Genomic DNA, 20,971 nt, shown 5'->3' on the forward strand with positions numbered 1-20,971 from the left:
AAGTTGATGGTGGGGTTTTGCATTTCCTTCTGTGGACCATGTTTGGGAGCAAAATAAATTCAGCATGCTTAATGCTTGCCTATGATTTTGGAACACCTCAATTACCTATGCATTTAAGGTGGTCCTGCTTCTAGGCTAATGCCATGCATAAGCACGGTGACCTTTTTCATTTTTATAAACATGATGTATTTTTATACTCATGACTAATTTAGTAGTTGAATTTTAATATATATGTAATATAGTTGATATTTTTTAAATATGAAAATAATTATTTAATTAATTTTTTATTGATACCTAATTATTCTAATAAATTTTGATTTGATAATAATTAATTTAATGAAAATAATTAAAATTTAACTGTTGGATTGATAACTCTATTAACATTATTATGATATTTTTTGTTTGTGTGAAAGTGAAAAAAGAACTTGTGTCTAACTAGCTAGCTCTCTCCATTAGAATATTTGTGATGTGATAAAAAAGACCCTTCATCCAATAAGACCAGGAACCAAAAGATGATTTTGAATTTACATTTTTTCTCACCTTTTTATTTTTTTTGTATGCGATTTTACCCACCTTACTTTTACTATATGGGCAATTAGAAATTTTATAATTTATATATCTAGTGACAAAAGGAATCCAGGTTAAAAAAAAGTAACTGAAACTGCCCACGGGAAATTAGAAGCGTGTTGGTCATCCCATCTTTTTTTTATTGTTATTTAAAAAAATATTCCTGGTTTATAGTTGGCTGCTTTTGGTTAATCTTAGTCAGGTTGAGGTTAAACAATTTGATTATTCCGGTACTGAAACATTACCTCCTATACTGAATTGAAGACACTTTTATTCCAATAACTTAATAACGACCATTATGTATGTGTTAGGCAAATAGAATTTACATTTAAATTTAAATTTGACATGTTAAATTAAAAATAATATTTTATAATCATAAAATTTTTAAATTTAGTATAACATTATTATTGTTAATATATAATAAATATACTGAATATGTTATTTTATTTTTATTTAAAGTACAGTGTAAATTGAATAGTTTGGAGTCTATAATATTTTTGAACCGTAAAAAAGAAGACATAAAAAAATAAGAACATATATAACTGGAATAATAACATGTCAATTTTACACTAAATTTTATATTAAAAGGCTAATAAAAATTTATCGACAATCTAATATCTTACTAACTTTATTAGAAAAGCAATTGACATATGATGTTGTGCTCCCTATTACATATTTCATCTCAAGTCTAAAAGCAAAGTTATAGATAAATTAATTATATTTACAATAAATATTTGTACAAAAATGGAAATTATAACATGCTATTAAAATGAAAATAATATTTTTTTACCTAAATATTATTAAAAACTTTTTTGAACACGACATTTGTTGTTGATGACTTTGCATTGCCGTCTTCGTCCAGAGTTAGAAACCTGAGACCACTGCGACTCTTAACTCTTGACAAAGCAACATAAAGTTGTCATGGGTGAACACTGATTTTAGCAAGTAAAATCCTGCATGTGATAATTGATTGATCCGGACTCTTGTTAATGGTCATTGCAAAGTATACTGTTAATAAAAATTGTTTCCGTTGGAACTTAAATAGCAATCCTAAAACTGAAGGGATCAAGTTCATTTTTGAAATGTACACTTTGTCTCCAATATTTTTTACCAGTCACTATCGTCACTCCAATTACGTTGTTGCCAAGTTCGTTAAGAATAAATATTACCGTTATATAACTTCACTCTAACAAATTGTAAGACGACAACAGCTCCATTCTTATTGTCAAAACCCAAAAAGATATTTAACTCGTGTGCATAGTTGCCAAAAAGTACACACTCCATTATTTTCTATGTCAAATAGAATGTTTAATGTTAATTTTATAACAAAATAAACAAAAACTAATTACAACAAACTAACCACCAATAAAATAATATCAAATTATATATATTTTTTATATTTTTAAAGTTTAAAAATTAACAATTAAGTTAAAATTTTAAACACAATTTAAAAAATTAATAATTAGTTAATTAATTATTTTAAATTCATAAAAAATAAACAATGTAAAGAATGCTTTTTATTAAAAAAAATTTTAAAAAATAAAAAATTTAAATACTTTTTTCAAAATCAATCCAAACTGATTTATTTTATCTAAAATTATCCAGTCTACACTTTTTTTTTATTTTCTGTAAATTATCTTATTATTTATATTTTAATATTAATATGCTAATGATAACATTTTACATAAAAAATAGGAAAAAAGATTTGTTCACCGATAACAATTTTTTTAATAAATTAAAATCCTTCCAGTGAAAAAAAGTTTAATAGTATAAAAATATTCATAACAAAATAAGTTGAAATAACAATTTAAAAAGATGAGAATAAATTTTTGAAATAAATTTAAATACATAAATTTACAATAAAGTCAATATCAAAATTTTTAGATTTATAAAAACAAATATATGATTACCCATTATCAATCTCTATTCAATAATATTATATTTGGTAGATTTGCCATCTTTCTCAAAATTTATCTTACTCTCAATTTCAGTAAGATATCCAATAACATGTAGAATGAATTAAAATAAAAAAATTTGTTGTAAATAAGTTTGTTAAAAAAAAATACAACCAAAATTATCAATAAAATAAATAAATTTATAAATAAATTATACCTTTTCTAAAACAATAAATTTACCAACCAAATAGGTGTAATTGTACACAGGAGTATTGAGAGTGTCAAAACTCACAAAATTAAATCCATATCATAGGATATTTGACGATTCTGTAAGTATGTACACATTGGTACGTTGGTTTAAATTAACCACATATTCATGATGTGTAGTCTTGAAGTTATCCACATTGAGTCCAACACTAAAATATTTTATTTGGTAAGATATTCCTTCTCTTAACAAATTCATGAATCGAGACACAAGAGCCCTTTTAACTGAGGCGTGTATTTTTTTTTCCTAGAATTGATAAACAAAAATCAAAGAACAATTAAATAGGGATAAACAAATAAATTTAAAATATAAATAATATAAATTTGAAATAATATAAAAAGATTGGTAGGAAACTCACGTCTTCATCGAAGCAAACCATCTCAATTGAGTATAGCAACGGAGAATTTTTATAACTTAGTAGTGTCCATAACCGTATCACTCGTATACGTACACACAAATTGCCAATTGTATGATTGATTTATGCAACTTTGTGAATACAGTCATTGGAATAAGTAGAAAAATTTTAGATTTTGGATATATGTAAAAGAAGGCATTAATGTACTTTGAATCGTGATGCTATACATGTCTCATAACTTATATTTCTATAGTTGACTCATAATTATTTTTTTTAAATTTGATAGACTTTAATTTAAATTAAAAATAAATTTACAAATAAAATAAATAAATATATAAATATATTTAAAAGGTTACAAGTACACGGATTATTAATTATTAACTAATCAAGTACACATATTATTAATTATCAATTAATGTAGCTATAAAGAGTAAAATTCTAAATTAGTGTAGCTACAATAATAATGTAGCTGCAACTTTTAAAAAGAATCAACAAATTTTTAAAAATAGTGCTAAAAAGAATCAACAAATTTTTAAAAAATGTGCTAAAATTTAAAAAATAACAATTTAAGTAAAACAACTTAAAATTTAAAAAATAACAACCTAAATAAAATAATTTAAATTTTAAAAAATAACAACCTAAGTAAAAGAATTTACACAATTTTAACTTAAAATTTAAAAATGATAACCTAAGCAAATTAATAATTTATAATTTATAAATATAATTTTAAAAATTTCTAGTGATGACACCTAAATAAATAAACTCCTAAACTCAACGTATGAGCGCTACGTCAGCATATGAGCTCTCTATTCATTAGATAAAGATAAAGATATAAAACTAACGCAAGAAATTTGTTAGATTATGAATGATTTTATTTAAAAAGTATTTAAAAATTTTAAATTATAACAACTTAAGCAAATAACTTATAATTTATAAAAGGAGATTTTTTAAATTAGTTTAGTAATATTAAAAATTAAATACCTAACAATCTAAAAAAATGTATTTAAAATTTAAAAAATAGTAACCTAAGCAAATAATAAGTTATAATTTATAAATAAAATTTTAAAATTTTCTAATGACGACACCTAAGCAAATAAATTCCTAGATTCAACGTATGAGTGCCAGGTCAAGATAAGAGCTCTCCATTTGTATTACTATAAAGATACTATAATATTTACTTTTAATTAGATATTTGGCAGTTCTATTATTTTTGAAATTTCAAGTTGATAATAGATAAAGAGTGCGAAAACGGTTACAAATACAATTTGAAATTATCTAAGGTGGTGCATCGAAATATAACTGTTAGTTGACATAAAAAAAATTTATAAATAGGATCTTAAGCTAACATGGTAGGGAGTTCAGTTTCTTTTAAAAAACACTTAGAAACTCAAAACGCTCTTAGCCCCTTGATATCACAGAATAAAAATTGAAAATCTTAAGTAATTCCTCTGAACTCAAACACTTGTAATTTGTTTTTTTCCCATTTTTGGTTGTATTGATAGTTCATGCCATAATGATAGTGTCGGTATAGGAATTTTAATTATTTTCTCAAATTGTGAGCCGAGAAAATTCTTCTTTAAATTGAATTATTCATGTTTCAATAATGAGATAGAATATGAAGCGTTAATAATGGGATTGAAATTATTATTAGAAAGAGGAGTAAAAAATGTAGAAATTTTTGGAGATACATAGCTTGTAGTTGGTCAAGTATCACTTGAGTATAGGTGTGTTAGTGAAATTTTGATAAAATATTTCAACCTAGCTACAAATTTGTTGAGTGAGTTTGAAAATGTCCTGTGAGGCATGTTCCAAGGGAACTAAATCAAGAAGCAAATGAATTGGCTCAAATTGCTTCAAGATATAAGATAAAATCTACAACACTAGAAAAATTGGTAAAGATAAAGGGAATATTTATCCCTTTAAGAGAAAGAGAAGTGTTTTTGTTACAAAAGTTAGACCCAGAAGATTGGAGAGTTTCAATTGTAGAATATTTGAAAAGTCCAAACCCCAGCATCGATAACAAGCTTAAATATAGAGCTCAAAGTTATGTTATAATAAATAATGTGTTGTTTAAAAAATCTATTGATAGAAATCTCTTGACATGTTTGGGAGAAAAAGAGGCATATTTGGCACTTGCCGAAGTGCACAAAGGAATTTGTGGTGCACATCAATCAGGAAAAAAAAGAAAATGGGTTATAAACAGGAAAGATTGTATTGGCCAACTTTTCAGAGAGATTGTATAAATTAGAAAAAATAGACAAAAATACACACGAATTTTTATACAGTGAACAGATGTACACTCCAATTTTTTAATGAGTCATTTGTACATACCAATATAAAACTCCGTTGTCATTTCTAACCTTCCGTCGCCTGAGTAATTTTTCCGACGGTGATAGAGGCCAGATGGCATGTTATTGTTAAAATAAAATTGATCCGTCACCTTATAACTCAGTCTTTATTATGCATTATGAGTTATAACTCGGCATTAACTATCATTCATTCTTTTGCTTGTAACTGACACCTTCATTACCGACTTAATGACCATCATTTCTATCTTAATGACCAAACGGTCATAACATCAATTCTATTCATCAATTCTATGCCTATAAAAGAAATCTTCTATATCTAATCTCAGAGAGTAACATGATAAGTTCTATATCATGTAATACATTCTATATTCATAGAATTATTATAAACAATACATTCTATATTCATAAAATTATTATATACCTCTTAAACACTTACTGACTTAAGCGTCGGAGTGTTTTTTGCAGGTACCCACCCCCTTGTTCTCTCCTTGCCGACGTATAACTCATCCCGACGAGAAGCTTGAAGACATTCATCGACGGACGAGCTATACACCGGCCAAACTCAGCAAGAACAATTGGCGCCCACCGTGGGGCCGAGTAAAATAATTCCCACTCCCCTTAGGTTCATAAAACTTGATTTACATTCAAATTTTTGAACCAATCTCAACAATCTTGTTTAAGATTTTTAATACCTCTTATCAAATTTTAATCTATCGTAACTTTTTATAAAGTATATACTTTATACATTCAAATTGCTTCATTTTTACGTATCATAATATTTCACATCTCATAATCGATTAATGAACCAATCCGAGAATAAACTCGGCTTTCAATCAACCCGAAACGAACTCGGTTTTCAATCAATCTGAGCACAAATTCACTTATCAAATTTGCTTTTTTTTTTCAAAGTTCTCTATTTACACAAGTAAAATTATATATTTTATTCAACATACTTTTACATTTATATTTTGAGTAACTAATACTTACTGATTTATTAGTTATATTCAAACCTCAATATATGTTCTATACAATAATGACATATAACAACCATGTCAATTCCATTTTTATTTCTTATGTATTATATTCTTACTGCTTAATGATTTCATTTATACAATTAAATGACAGTAATTATGGGTTTAAATATTAAAATTGGATTCTATCAAAAATTAATTATATATCAATTGTATATAATTGTTACACTATTCACTTTATGCTATTAAATTTTATGTTACTATTTGTTTAATGTAGAAAATTAAATAGGCAATTTATTATTATTACACGAGGAATATCCCTCGTCATACTGTAACTGCTAGAAACATTATACTAAATGTATAATTCATCAATAAATGTTATCTTACTGCTTTATTATCAAATTAAAGCATGTCCTACAAAACAAAATTCAGATATTCACATATGGCATGTATGACATTCATATATGTCGTCTTCTTTTCTATAATTATCAACTTTAAGGTATATTTTTTTTTACTTTGAACTATTTTACTTTTACAATATATATTACTCAATATATGTTACGACTTTATACCTATTCATTTTCTCAATTTATGTTATTCATGTCAGACATTCACTGTAAATTGTAAATATTCAATAACTAATTGCTTTGAGCGAGAAATTTATCAATAAGTTGTTGTGGGCTGGAAAAATTCCCAAGACAATTAACCATTATATCCTCGGATCATACAATCGATTCCGTCAATGGATATCTATCTCTGAACTTTTCAGTTCATATACAATCAAATGCTAAAATTGTTCTTAAGCGGAAAAGTATCCCCCACACAACTATCTTGATTGAATGACTCTTATCACTCAATTATTTTTTGAATAAGTGCCGACATAATAACCCGACTAAGCTTGGGGGCTCACCATGTCATTATTCACTCATCTTTTAACCGAGTTATAACTCATTTTATTTTCTAAGCTTAGCCAGGATCATATGATCGGCGGACAAAGCTTGGGGGCTGTGATCCGTCACCTTATAACTCAGTCTTTATTATGCATTATGAGTTATAACTCGGCATTAACTATCATTCATTCTTTTGCTTGTAACTGACACCTTCATTACCGACTTAATGACCATCATTTCTATCTTAATGACCAAACGGTCATAACATCAATTCTATTCATCAATTCTATGCCTATAAAAGAAATCTTCTATATCTAATCTCAGAGAGTAACATGATAAGTTCTATATCATGTAATACATTCTATATTCATAGAATTATTATAAACAATACATTCTATATTCATAAAATTATTATATACCTCTTAAACACTTACTGACTTAAGCGTCGGAGTGTTTTTTGCAGGTACCCACCCTCTTGTTCTCTCCTTGCCGACGTATAACTCATCCCGACGAGAAGCTTGAAGACATTCATCGACGGACGAGCTATACACCGGCCAAACTCAGCAAGAACAAAAATTATTCTCACTGCCACACCTCCATTTTCATTCCTTACCTCCATCACCGCAACCACCACCCTCACACCTCCATCTCCAACTCCAACTCCACGACCTTGATTTCATACCACCTTTCTCCCTTTTCCTGTCTCTGGATGGAGTTGATAAATTGGGGATTCGAGACGGTAGGTGACAACAGTGAGAGGTTGAAAGTTTGGGAGGGTGACATGGCTGGGGTGACAGTGAAAGAGTTGGGGTTGAGTTTTGAGGTGGTAGCCGTGAAAAGTGGTGTTGATGCCATCGCGTTGGGTGTTTGTTCGAGAATGATGCTGTGATTGTGGCAGCGGTAGCAGCGGCGAAAAGGTGAGGATGAGACTGAAAATGGAGGAGTGGTAGTGAAAATAATTTTATTTTAATAAATTTAATAATTTTATTTTCTATTGTGTCATCCAAAATGATCACATCACACAATAATGTATCACTTGGCCTCCTCCATCGTCGAAAAAATTACTTAAGCGACGGAAGTTAGAAATGACAAGGGAATTTCATATTGGTGTGTACAAATGACTCATTAAAAAATTGGAGTGTATATCTGTCCACCATATAAAAATTCGTGTGTATTTTCTCTATTTTTTCTATAAATTATTCTAGATCTTGTGAGGAGTGTCAAAAACATGAAAATCTTTAACATATTTCAACGTTAGAATTGCATGTTATAATTAAACCATGGCCGTTTAGAGATTGGACTTTAGATTTGATTGGCCAAATTCACCCACCCTCTTCTAAAGATCATAAGTTTATTTTAGTTGGAATTGATTATTTTTCTAAATAAATAGAGTCTATTCTTATGAGAGAGGTAACTCATAATAAAATAATTGATTTAATTGACGAGGATATTGTGCATAAATTTGGGATTTCTTAATCTATTACCATTGATCAAGGAACCATGTTTATTGAAGAAAAAAGGTCATAGAATATGCAAGTCTAAGGATATAAAAATACTATCTTCTACACCTTATTACACCCAAGCTAATGGACAGGTGGAGGCAGCGAATAAAATTTTTGATTGCATTAATTAAAAAATACATTAGAAAGCAACCGAGAAATTACACCAAACTCTCAATCAAATTCTTTGGACTTACAGAAATTCTCGAAGAGGTTCTACAAGAACTACTCCGTATAAGCTAGTCTACGGTCATGATGCAGTGTTGCCGATTGATATCAATTTGTAAAGTATAAGGATGACTAGACAAGATGAGATACAAGTCGTAGATTATTATAATTCTTTATATGACAAGCTCAATGAACTAGATGATAAAAGGTTGAGAGCTTTAGACCGGGTAATTTAACAAAAAGAGGTTATGTCAAAATCATACAACCACTGAGTTAAAGTAAAGACATATGCAGTTAGAGATTTAGTGTGGAAGACAATTTTGCCTATGAAAAAAAAAGTAAAAAACTTATGGTAAGTGGTCTCCAACTTGGAAAAGACCTTATGTAATTAACAAAGCTTATTCTAAAAATGTCTATAAGATTACTGAAGTTAGATTAGGTAAAAAAATTCCTTCGATAAATGGCAAGTATTTAAAAGTGTATAGCTCAGGCATACATAAGGTAAAAATCCCACATGCTTAGGTATAAAAAAATGTCTGATTGAAATGTCAAAGCCTAAAATGAAAGGCTAACTAATGTTTTCAGTTAGTTTTGTCAAATTTAGGATGAGTACGAGCTGTCATATCTATGTGCTTCCTATAAACTACAAGTTTCATTGACAGTATAAAGCATTAAGTCTATAAAGCGTATATGTGTACAAGGTATTAATTTAAAATAAGAGTCAATGTAAAGAAATAACTTTTCACTTTCTAAGTACAATCCAGCACATGGCAATATATATAAAAATGAAAGGGTTAGTGGATAACCCTGTGTAAAGCTAGAAGTATGTCAACAAAGTCACACTTGATTTACTTTGACAGTACTCGAGACAAATACACATGAGGTGGCATGCACCAGTGCAACCTGATATAGGAAAATATAGAGATCATCTCAAATGAAATATAAAAGAGGTCATTGTGATATCAATAATTGGCTTAACATGAAGTAATGTAATAACTTTCTAAATATAGCAAATGTCAAATAGTTTACAAAGTAAAGATAAGGTGCATACAAAAGCAAATAAAAAGCAAACAAACTTCTAACTCGCTTAGTATGTAAAACCTAATAAAAAGATAATGAGGATCGCATGGACATATTAAAAGAAATGGTTCATATGAGAAATGTAAGACTAAGCCTCAAAGATCTCTTTCAAACGGGAACTTCAGTATGGAGAGCAGTTTGGAAATTCGTGGTTTCCTTTGTGATTTGACGTGAGGAAAGCATTTTTCTTTTTAAGGGATTATAGTAATGCATTCCTACTATCAAGCATGTTGCATGTTTTAACAAATTCGCCTTCATTCTTCATCAAATCAGCCTCCAGCTTGTTTTGTATCTCTTTCTTGATAGCCATTTGTTGTTCCAAGTCTTGAATCTCCTTAGATAATTCATGAGCTCGATCTTTAGCTTTTGCAATATGGTTAGCTAGGATAGTTTTAGAAATTTCAAAAGACAAGGTGTCTTATTTCAACTTAAAATAAGTTACAGTTGATTGTTGGTGTGATGAGATAGCTGTTTGAGAGTCTGAATATTTAACCTAAAGGTCCTCATAAACTTTTTGCAAGCGGGCCGATAAAGGGTCAATAGTATCTGGATGCGGAATAATTGAAAAGGTCTGAAGAATGTTAGAAAGCTGAGCCTTAAGGTTCGGATTAGTGGCAAGCATCAAGAGCGGCTTGGATAGGATGGCACCAAGTTGTTTGTCCAAAGGAAGTAGAATGGATTTGTCAACAGCCTTGATTGTGGGAGGTATAACATAGAGTTATTCTGTTGAAAGGTGACTTTGGATAGTAAATCAAGATTCAATTATGCCTTTCTTCGCATCCATACTACATACATATGCTTCATTCAAACTTTCTAAGTCAGACAACAAATCCTTCACCACAATATTGGAGGTATGAGCATGGATAGAAATGACTGGCATTTGTTTTTTTGGCAGTTTACTTAGAGGAATTTCAGATTTTTAAATCTAAAATAAGAATGCAAAAGAAGGTATCAACAAAAAAAAAAACTTGACTATTTAGCATTGAATGATAAGATAAATATAGTCTTTATGTTGGTTCTACCATCGAGAGAATTATTAGTTTCACTTTTTCTTTTATTCTTTCTAATATAAGAGTGTATAATGAAGAGTACATGATGAGAGTGCAGAATAACAAGTGTGAATGTGCAAATAGAATTTTAGTAATTTTAACCAATACAAGTGGATATATATTTTGATTACTAAGGACATAATTTATGAGTGTTATAAAGATTCTCATCATCTTATCTCCAATCAACTAATATGTTGTTTCAATAGTTCAAAGTTTAAAAGGATATGGACAACAATTTGAATGAGCATTCAATTAGAGAGACAGGATCCAATGTAAAAATTTGATAACAATGTCTTCATTTGCAATCATTGAAATATGATGCCAAATGTTCTTACTTATCAGTATATAAAAAAAATATTGAAAAGACATTGAACCAGCTAAATTTAAATCAGCCCCAATTCTTCAAAACTAATAACAAATAAAGAGAATAATAGAGAAGAAGATTTTAATCAAGGGGTTTTAAACAAACATTGAGATGATTAGCAAACCATTGAGTTCATACCAAGTTGAAGAAATCTCTGAAGACAGCAAGGATAGTGGTTCAAAAATCAAACTCTCGTTTGAACCTAAAAATTGAAACTGTTAGTCCCTCGAAATACCTTGCGGTTTGCAAAATAATGTTCTAGTACTCTGACTCAAAAGACATTTTTCGTACTACCCTGGTATAGGTAGTGTTCTTCTGGAATGAAAAAGGAAAAAAAGAGAAAAAAAAAATAAAAAATGGAGTTAACAATTGAAGTTTACCTAAAGTCTCTAAAGAACTAGGAATAGTCAGGTCTTTGAGTGCGAAAAAATCACCATTGTGAATGGCTGTTGGAAGGACGCTAGGTTAAAGGAGAAGGAATCCTTAGTGTCAACTCTTTCAATTAGTAAAATGTCATTTTCTTTTTCTTAAATGTTTTTGTCTATAACTTTTTTCAATATCCTTTATGCTGTAATCCATGTTGGGTTTTTCTTTGTTTAGTCAATAAATAAATAATAAAATAATAAAGAAGTAGTGATAATAATGCATATGTAGTATTTTTGGTACTATAAACAACAATATTTTTTCACTTTTAATTATGGCATTCAAGTGAGAAATTTTGGGGGTTTTATGTTAGGAAAAAATATTATTATTTAAAAAATTATATAAAGAAATAATTGTAGATTTGTGTTCCTATAAATTTATACAATGATATTTATTTTTAATTAAGTATTTGGCAGTCCTATTATTTTTGAAGTCTCTAGTTGACAGTGGGTAAGGAGTGCGAGAACAGTTACAAATGCAATTTGAAATTGTTGAAGGTGGTGTATCGAAATGTAACCGTCAATTGACATAGAAAAATTTATAAATATGGTCTTAGGCTAATCCTGTAGGGAGTTCAATTTCTTTTGAAAAACACTTAAAAATCCAAAAAGCTCTTAGCACTTTGGCATCACAGAGTAAAAATTAGAAATCTTAAGTAATTTCTCTAAACTCAAACACTTGTAATTTATTTTTTTCCAATTTTTATTAATAAAATTTCTCTATTTTCACGTGTTCTTCTATCTTTCCTTCTCACTACAAGAGAAGCGGAAAATTGCAGCAGAAAATTGCCGGCGTTTTCTTGAACCGCCGCAAATTGATTGAGTAACTGCGATTGTTGTAGCGTTATTTGTCTCTGTCAAAGACTGGTTAAGATAGCGGCAGTTTTGTGTATCAACTGCCGCAAATAACATGTTGCTCAATTTGATTTAATAATCAAAATTTGGTGATGCCAGGGCAATTAATCTTCGTTTTTGCGCGAATCCAAAAGGGGGCAAAGGCGCCAATCACCAGTTTCAAGACTCCTTGCCGCCGTATACCTTCCCTCCATCAGCTGTAGCGCTACATCCTTCCTCATCACGGATCTGCTCAAGCTGCCGCATAGCTCCCGCACGCGAAAAGAAGGTGGAGAGGCACGTCCGTTGTTCGTCCCTCTACTGTGCACGTCCCGGTGTCGTCGCGTGGCTTCCCAATCGTCCTGGTGTCATCGTCCTCAACCTTCCCCCCATGCCATGTTGTGTGCCGTGTGAATGCACCTTCTCCCCGCTTCCTGGTTCGCTTTTTCTCCCTTTTTCTGTTGTTCCAATTTCATCTTTTGTCTTTGTACTTTTGTTTCACTTTAATCATTTTGCTTGTTGACCGAATATCTTTGCACCGATTTAGTTTAATTTTGCTTGTTTCCAATTTGTTTGCTATTTTGGTTCGAACCCTTGTGATCATCTGATGGAAACTCAATGGGTTTTCCTTCATGTTCCTGAGCTCAATTCCTATGTGATCATCATTCCTATTGTTGAAAGAAGTTTCAGGTCTGCACTCCACCCTGGCTCTGATTTCCACATCATGATTTGTGCAGAGAGTGGTTCCATGATGAGCGGATAATTTATACGCTTTTTGGCATTATTTTTAAGTAGTTTTTAGTATGATTTAGTTAGTTTTTAATATATAATTATTAGTTTTCATGCTAAAATCACATTTCTGGACTTTACTATGAGTTTGTGTGTTTTTCTGTGATTTCATGTATTTTCTGGCTGAAATTAAGGGACCTGAGCAAAAATCTGATTCAGAGGCTGAAAAAGGACTGCAGATGCTGTTGGATTCTGTTCGAAGCCTATTTAACGCGCTCTCAATTATGTTGGAAAGTAGACATCTTGGACTTTCCAGCAATATATAATAGTCCATACTTTACCCGAGATTTGATGGCCCAAACTGGCGTTCCAAGTTAGCATAAAAATTCTGGCGTAAAACGCCCAAACTGGCACTAGAATTGGAGTTAAACGCCCAAACTGGCACCAAAGATGGCGTTTAACTCCAAGAAAAGCCTATGCGCGTGAAGGCTTCAATGCTCAGCCCAAGCACACACCAAGTGGGCCCCGAAAGTGGATTTCTGCATCATTTACTTATTTATGTAAACCCTAGGTTACTAGTTTTCTATAAATAGGACCTTTTACTATTGTATTTTCATCTTTTTGATCATCTTTGATCTTGGGATCAGGTCTTTGAACCCTTTTTCGTTTGTTTCATGCTATTTGGGAGGCTTGGCCATTCGGCCATGCCTAGACTTTGTTCTTATGTATTTTCAACGGTGGAGTTTCTACACACCATAGATTAAGGTGTGGAGCTCTGCTGTTCCTCATGAATTAATGCAAAGTACTATTGTTCTTCTATTCAATTCAAGCTTATTCTTGTTCTAAGATATTCACTCGTACTTCAACATGATGGATGTGATGATCCGTGACACTCATCACCATCCTCCCTTATGAACGCGTACCTGACAACCACCTTCGTTCTATCTACGAGAGCTTGATTGTGTATCTCTTGGCCTCCTAGTTCACGATGCATGGTTGCCTCTCCTGACAATAGAGCTTCCATTCCGTGCGATCAGAGTCTTCGTGGTATAAACTAGAATCAAATGGGTAGCATTCTTGAGATCTGAAAAGTCTAAACCTTGTCTGTGGTATTCCGAGTAGGATCTGGGATGGGATGACTGTGACGAGTTTCAAACTCATGACTGTGAGGCGCAGTGACAGTGCGCAAAAGGATCAATGGATCTTATTTCCACACGATCGAGAACCGACAGCTGATTAGCCATGCGGGAAACCATAGAGGACCTTTTTTCACTGAGAGGATGGATGGTAGCCATTGACAACGGTGATCCACCTACATACAGCTTGCCATAGAAAGGAGTATGAATGATTGGATGAAGGCAATAGGAAAGCAGAGGCTCAGAGGGAACAAAGCATCTTCATACACTTATCTGAAATTCCCACCAATGAATTGCATAAGTATTTCTATCCTATTTTATGTTTTATTTATCTTTTAGTTATCAAAACCCCATAACCATTTGAATCTGCCTGACTGAGATTTACAAGATGACCATAGCTTGCTTCAAGCCGACAATCTCCGTGGGATCGACCCTTACTCACGTAAGGTATTACTTGGACGACCCAGTACACTTGCTGGTCAGCTGCACAAAGTTGTGTATCACGATTTCGTGTACCACTCCACACAAGTGAAAGCTTCGAGTTTTAATTTAATTGCTTATGTTCATTTGTCTGGGAATCCATACAACTTATTCAGAGAGGCTTATAGTGCTCTGAGAGTTCATCTCAACACCTTTAAGCTCTTGGAAGAGAAGAATATCCCTAGCATTGTTGACAAGTTTGGTTGGTGCACTTGGGATGCATTCTACTTATCCGTGGAGCCTGTTGGAATTTTTCATGGCTTGAAGGATTTCGCTGAGATTGGTGGTGTGTCTCCAAGGTTTATGATCATTGTTGATGGATGGAAAAGCATCAATTATGATGATGGTGATGACCCATATGAAGATGCCAAAATCTTATATTGGGTGGACCACAAATGACAGCAAGGCTTCACAGATTTGAAGAATGTGACAAGTTCAAGAGTTACAAAGGAGGACTTATCTTAGGTCTTAATGCTCCTCCTTTTGATCCAAACAAAGCCAAGGCATTGATATCAAAGGGGATTGAACTTGAATGTTTGGTGAAGGATCGAGACAAAGTAGTTGAATCCAGAAGCTCTGATTTGGCAGAGATTGAAGCAAGGATTGGAGAAAAGGCAGAGGAGTGTGGATTGAAGGCTTTTACAAGGGATTTGAGGACACAGTTTAAAGGGTTGGATGATATATATGTATGCCAATGACTTTTATGAATCTATGCACTCTTATCTTGCAAAATCTGGTGATTTTTAAGGGATGATTTTTGGTTCCGAGATCCATATGGTGACCCCATGGGAGTGTTTTGGCTACAAGGGATACACATGATTCATTGCTCATACACCGGCTTGTGTTCCCTGATGGCACTGTCCCTAGATGCAGCAAAAAAAAATCCCATAAATTTGAAAAGCACACTCATCATTCTTAGGAGGGTGTATCATATACTAAAACACATGAATTACGATTTTTGGTGAAAACAAGAGGTAAATATATATTTTTTCGTGTTTTCCTGACCCCGATTAAACCATGTTTAGCTCCAGAGTCCATGCAAACACTTTCCATTTCCAACAAGAGATTGTCTCTTCAATAATCCTCTATTTGACCACAAAACTCTCCTCAAAATTTGGAATTTAAATAAAGTATCTATCTCACTTTATCATACTATGTTAAATCATATCGTGTTATGATACTATTTCTCACTGAAACTTAAGCTGACATGAGGAGACGAATAAAATAAAGTCTCTTTCTAAATTTGCATGTTTTTTTCATAAGATTTCTTGCTTATACTAAAATTCTTTCAAAATATTTTTTTGAATTTTTAAAATAAATATGCACATAATAATTTTTGTTATAAAAATTTTATAAAATTAATTAAATTTGAAATTTAACAATTTTTAATATTGAAAATAATAGAATCGATGAGTAATACTTTTACTTATTTTTAAAATATAATAATAATTAAAAATGTTATTTGTATATCAAAATTAGTAATCTCACATCAATTATTGTTTTTTTTTTTACCAAAGATAGGAAGATTCGAATCCGTGACTTCTTAAGTGAATATGGAGAGACTATGCCATTTAAATTATAACTCATTGACCAGTTATTGTATTTTGTTAATAGTAATTAAAAACGTTATTGTATTTTTTATATCAAAATTAGATACCTTTGAGTTATGACGGACCTTGTTTGGACTTGTTTCCCACATCAGTTAATTATTGTCATCATTATTAGTATAATTATAATTATAATTATAATAATCATCATAATAATATAATTATTTTTAGTTCTATTATTATTATTATTATTATTATTATTATTATTATTATTATTATTATTTTGTTATGGTGTTTCTTATTATTAGTATTTGTATTATTTTATCCTACTGCTTTGATTTATTGTTTTTATTATTATTATTATTGTAATTATTATTATTATTATTATTATTATTATTTGCAGCTAACATTACTCAAATCGTTCATTATTTGAATCACAGAACTCACCGTCACTACCATAATCCTTATTACTCTCACCACTAAACCATTCGTAGTTCAGCCCCTCCATCCGTTGTCGTTGGCCCTAGTCTTCTTCTCCACGTCGTGCTCGGAGCGGTGGCGTTACAGTACCCGTCGTCGTCGTCGTTGGCCGTAAGAAAACGTCTTTGTCCCCGCGGCGAGCCTTTGTCTTCGAGCCCTTCTCTCTCTGTCTGAGGCCCCGTCGTTCCTCTCTCCTCGTCAATACCATTTCTTCCGCTGCCGGTAAGCACCATTAGTTCATCCTGTGTGGTTGCTGATTTGCTTAGAGAAAGTGAGGCCATTAATGGTTGACAGTTGACATGCATGATTCTTTTGATATTGTTAGCTGAGTTAATTTGTTGAAAGGAGTTTTGAAATGGGGTTTATGGTATTTTTGAATGCGTTTTTAAGTGAGTTAATGCCGAGTAAGATTTGTTAGGTGCGCTAATGTTGTTGATTATTGTTTAACAGTTTTCTTAATCCTGAATTTTGTTGCTGATTATGGTTGCTTCTCAATGAGATTAATGAGAAAGTTGTACTCAGCAAGACTAATCTTTTAGCTTCAGCATTTTATTGCTCCCTCCTTCAATTTATTATTCTTTTAGTTGTCATTGCTGCATATACACTTCATAGTTGTTGTTGACTATATATTCTTTATATTGGTGCTGTTAATAATTGCTTTTAATTTGAGTTTGTTACTTAACAGGAGTTATTGCTTCCCATATTGTTAATTGTTATTCTTAAATTCTGCTTTCGTATGTAAATAATAAAAATTGAGAACTATGTAAAGCCAATATAATTTGGGTAGTCACAATATTGTTGCTGATAATTGCTTTTACTTTTCTTATTGTTACCTAGTTTATTTGTATTCTTTTTTGTCGTTGGTTCTCCTTATTTCCTAACACTATAATTCTAGAAATGCAATATATTTAAAGGAAAAATAAGTGTTGAAGAAAAGACTCTCTTATTATTCGTTCTTTATTCCTTTGCCACACACACTCAATTCAAATGAAAAGACAAAAGTATTATGTTATATTCCTTTTGAAAAATTAATTTTGAATATTTTAGACCAAAATAAACTTTAACTATTTTTCAATTTAAGCATTATTTTATGATTCAATAGAAGAATATATATATATATAATTAACTAATCAATTAATTTAGTTTTCTTTTCATGTCACCCCCTTCAATTTTTCTCCATTCCTCCAATGATGCAGTTTTTTAGGTTGAATTATCACATCATTATGTTTGTAGAGATTAGTTAAAAAAGGCTTAATGTTTTGAGTGGGTGGAAAGGGATTAAAATCTGGTTTCTATGTCTTTTATTTTTTTGTCTAGCAGATTATGAATTTCTATTTTTCAAATATTGAGAACTATTTAAAGCATGATGATTTTGAGTATTCTTAATATTGTTGCTGCTATTTGCTCTTAATTTGACTTTGTTACCTATTAATTGTTATTCGTGGTGGTGTGTTGAGGTTGAACAAGTCTACATGTATTATGATCTTGACGGCTGCTACTATTTTTTGTCTTGAACTTGTTATTGATTCAAAGATTTCATGTTTCTCTATATTTTGGTTTGGATTTACTGTTGCACTGATAAATAAAAAAATTTTATGCATATAGTTTACACTTATATATTAAATTTTGCTGTTGTGCTGATATTTTTTGGCAGTTAAAATTTTCTACTTTATGTATGAATGCATTTCTATATGAAAAAAAAAAACTCAAATACTTGTTTCTATGGTGTTATGATCCGAATGCAGTATATTAAGATGCCCATGATAAGTTGTTGCACTACAAGAAAAAAGGCCTGTTGGCACATTTTTTTCTTTTCACGCTTTTAAAGCGTGCCTAAAAGTGGTCTATGGCCACGCTTTTGCGAGGGTGGCCACTGATTTGTGATTTAGCCACACTTTTTTTGCCACCCTTGAAAAGCGTGGCCATAGAGAAAAATTGGCACGCTTTTATGAGGGTGTCCACTTACTTGAAATTTGGCCACGCTTTTTTACTGCCACACTTAAAAAGCGTGGCGATAGAGGGAAATCGGCACGCTTTTATGAAGATATCCAAGTTGGACACAACATGTCAGCAACCTCAAGTAGGATCTGCTACGGCTTCATCCTCTAATCAAAGGGATTTCCTAGTTCCCCGTCCAGTGGTGGTGGTGCCCCGCAACCTCATCTTTACGCCCCTTTCATCCGCCCCATAGCGAATCACTGCTTGCTCCACAGACTTGTACGAATGGTGTTCAAAACTCATAGCCGGGCGATGAAAACTTAGACCCAAAGGCAGGTGAGGTAGAGTCTTTTGAGCAACACATTGACAACCTTTTTGCTACATCTGAGACTCAAAAGCATAAGGGACATAAGACTACTGAATTTTGGGATGTTAAAACAATTAGTATACAAGATTTTAACAGTTAAAATTTTTTATACTCTATTTTTCTATGATTTCATCGCATCTTGGCCACAATGGTTATTCACACAGACTAACTATGATTTACAGAATCCGATGGAACAATCAAACAATTTCGTTTGAGTGTGAAGGAAGCTATAAGCCACCTAACGGTAGAAAGATTGTACTCAGGTTCAATTGAAACCTGCAACAAGTTGGAGATGAAGCTGGTATACTAAGCGGCGTTTTCGGATTGCTAAGATCTGACTACACCAAATTCCCAATCTGCGATGTCTAATTCAAAGGCACGGTGGGGAGCTTCCACCAGACGTCACTGCAGAGATGAATTCATTGGAGGGACAGAGTGGAAAGTAGATCTTAGGATTGGAAATTGATTTTTTTAAATATACATTTTTTTGTTGACTATGCAACTCTTAGTAGTGAATATACTTTGTTGATATTTGGATAAATATATGAATTTGCTTTATAGTTTTGCTAATGCCTTTTACCCATCAATTTATTTTTTAAGATACAAAATAATTAAGATTTGTAGTATTAAGAAAACCTCAAAAAAAAGAAAGAAAAAGAAAACAACAAAAATAATACCTAATACATTCAAACTAAAAAAAAGCGTTGATTGCCGATGCAAAATACAATATTTTGCGGCCATTTAGTCGGAAAAATAATGGCAATCACAAAATGGCTAAAAATAAGTTTAAAAATATTGAATATCAAATAGCGACAGTTTCTAACCGCCACCAAATATATTTAAAAAATACAACGGTACTTAAATAGCAGCGTGTCATGACTGTCGGTAAAGTGTTATCGAGTTTAAAGTTGGTCAAATAGCGGTGGTTTTACACCGACGCCATTTGTTGATTTTGCTTCGATTGTGTCAACAATCATTAGAACCACTGCAAAATCAAATATCTACCTCTTAAACTCCAACGTTTCTAGAAACGTTGATATGTTGTTTTGTGGTGATTTAAAATTGTCGCAAATTTATTAAAAAACTGTTATAAATTTCCGTTTTTCTTGTAATATATTCATTCTTTTTTTTAATTTTCTATTTGTTTTAATTGTTATAATTTATTTTGTCTTCAACACCTTATATTTTTTGTTTATTTATTAATTTCATTCTTTTTTATTTTTATTGATATTACAATTACGACACTAAAATATACAATTTCTTTTAAATATATAACAAAATTTGAGTAAAAAAGCATGTAGTTGAAGAACAAGTGGTGATGCGTTTATAATATTATTATGTGACGTATGGTCATAGATTTCAACTACCCATTTTCATATAGTAACATATAATTAAGATGATGTCATATATTATTAGTTGTTATTAAAGTTAAGGACAAGCATAGAATCAAATAATTATTTTATAATAAGGTACGTTATCTCATGCCGCCCTTGTGTACCAATTATACGGTAAAGAAAATTTTCAACTTACCAAGTATAGTAGGGGAATGACGGTATCATCCACCCACCTAATAGAGGTCGTTTTAACATGTAATATTTATTTAATTGGTAACTCTTAATCATCAAG

At 31.3% G+C, this 20,971-nt stretch overlaps 1 long non-coding RNA gene across 1 annotated transcript; it reads left to right on the plus strand.

The window, feature by feature from the left end:
• The first annotated feature begins 16,986 nt into the window (after window positions 1-16,986).
• LOC130939818 (uncharacterized) lies at window positions 16,987-19,895 on the plus strand. Its single transcript, XR_009070216.1, has 3 exons — window positions 16,987-17,262; window positions 18,786-19,314; window positions 19,528-19,895. It is a non-coding gene; the product is annotated as an uncharacterized LOC130939818 (long non-coding RNA).
• Window positions 19,896-20,971: the final 1,076 nt, after the last annotated feature.

The sequence above is a fragment of the Arachis stenosperma genome, chromosome 1 (genome assembly GCF_014773155.1).
Source record: "Arachis stenosperma cultivar V10309 chromosome 1, arast.V10309.gnm1.PFL2, whole genome shotgun sequence".
Taxonomy (NCBI): Eukaryota; Viridiplantae; Streptophyta; class Magnoliopsida; order Fabales; family Fabaceae; genus Arachis; species Arachis stenosperma.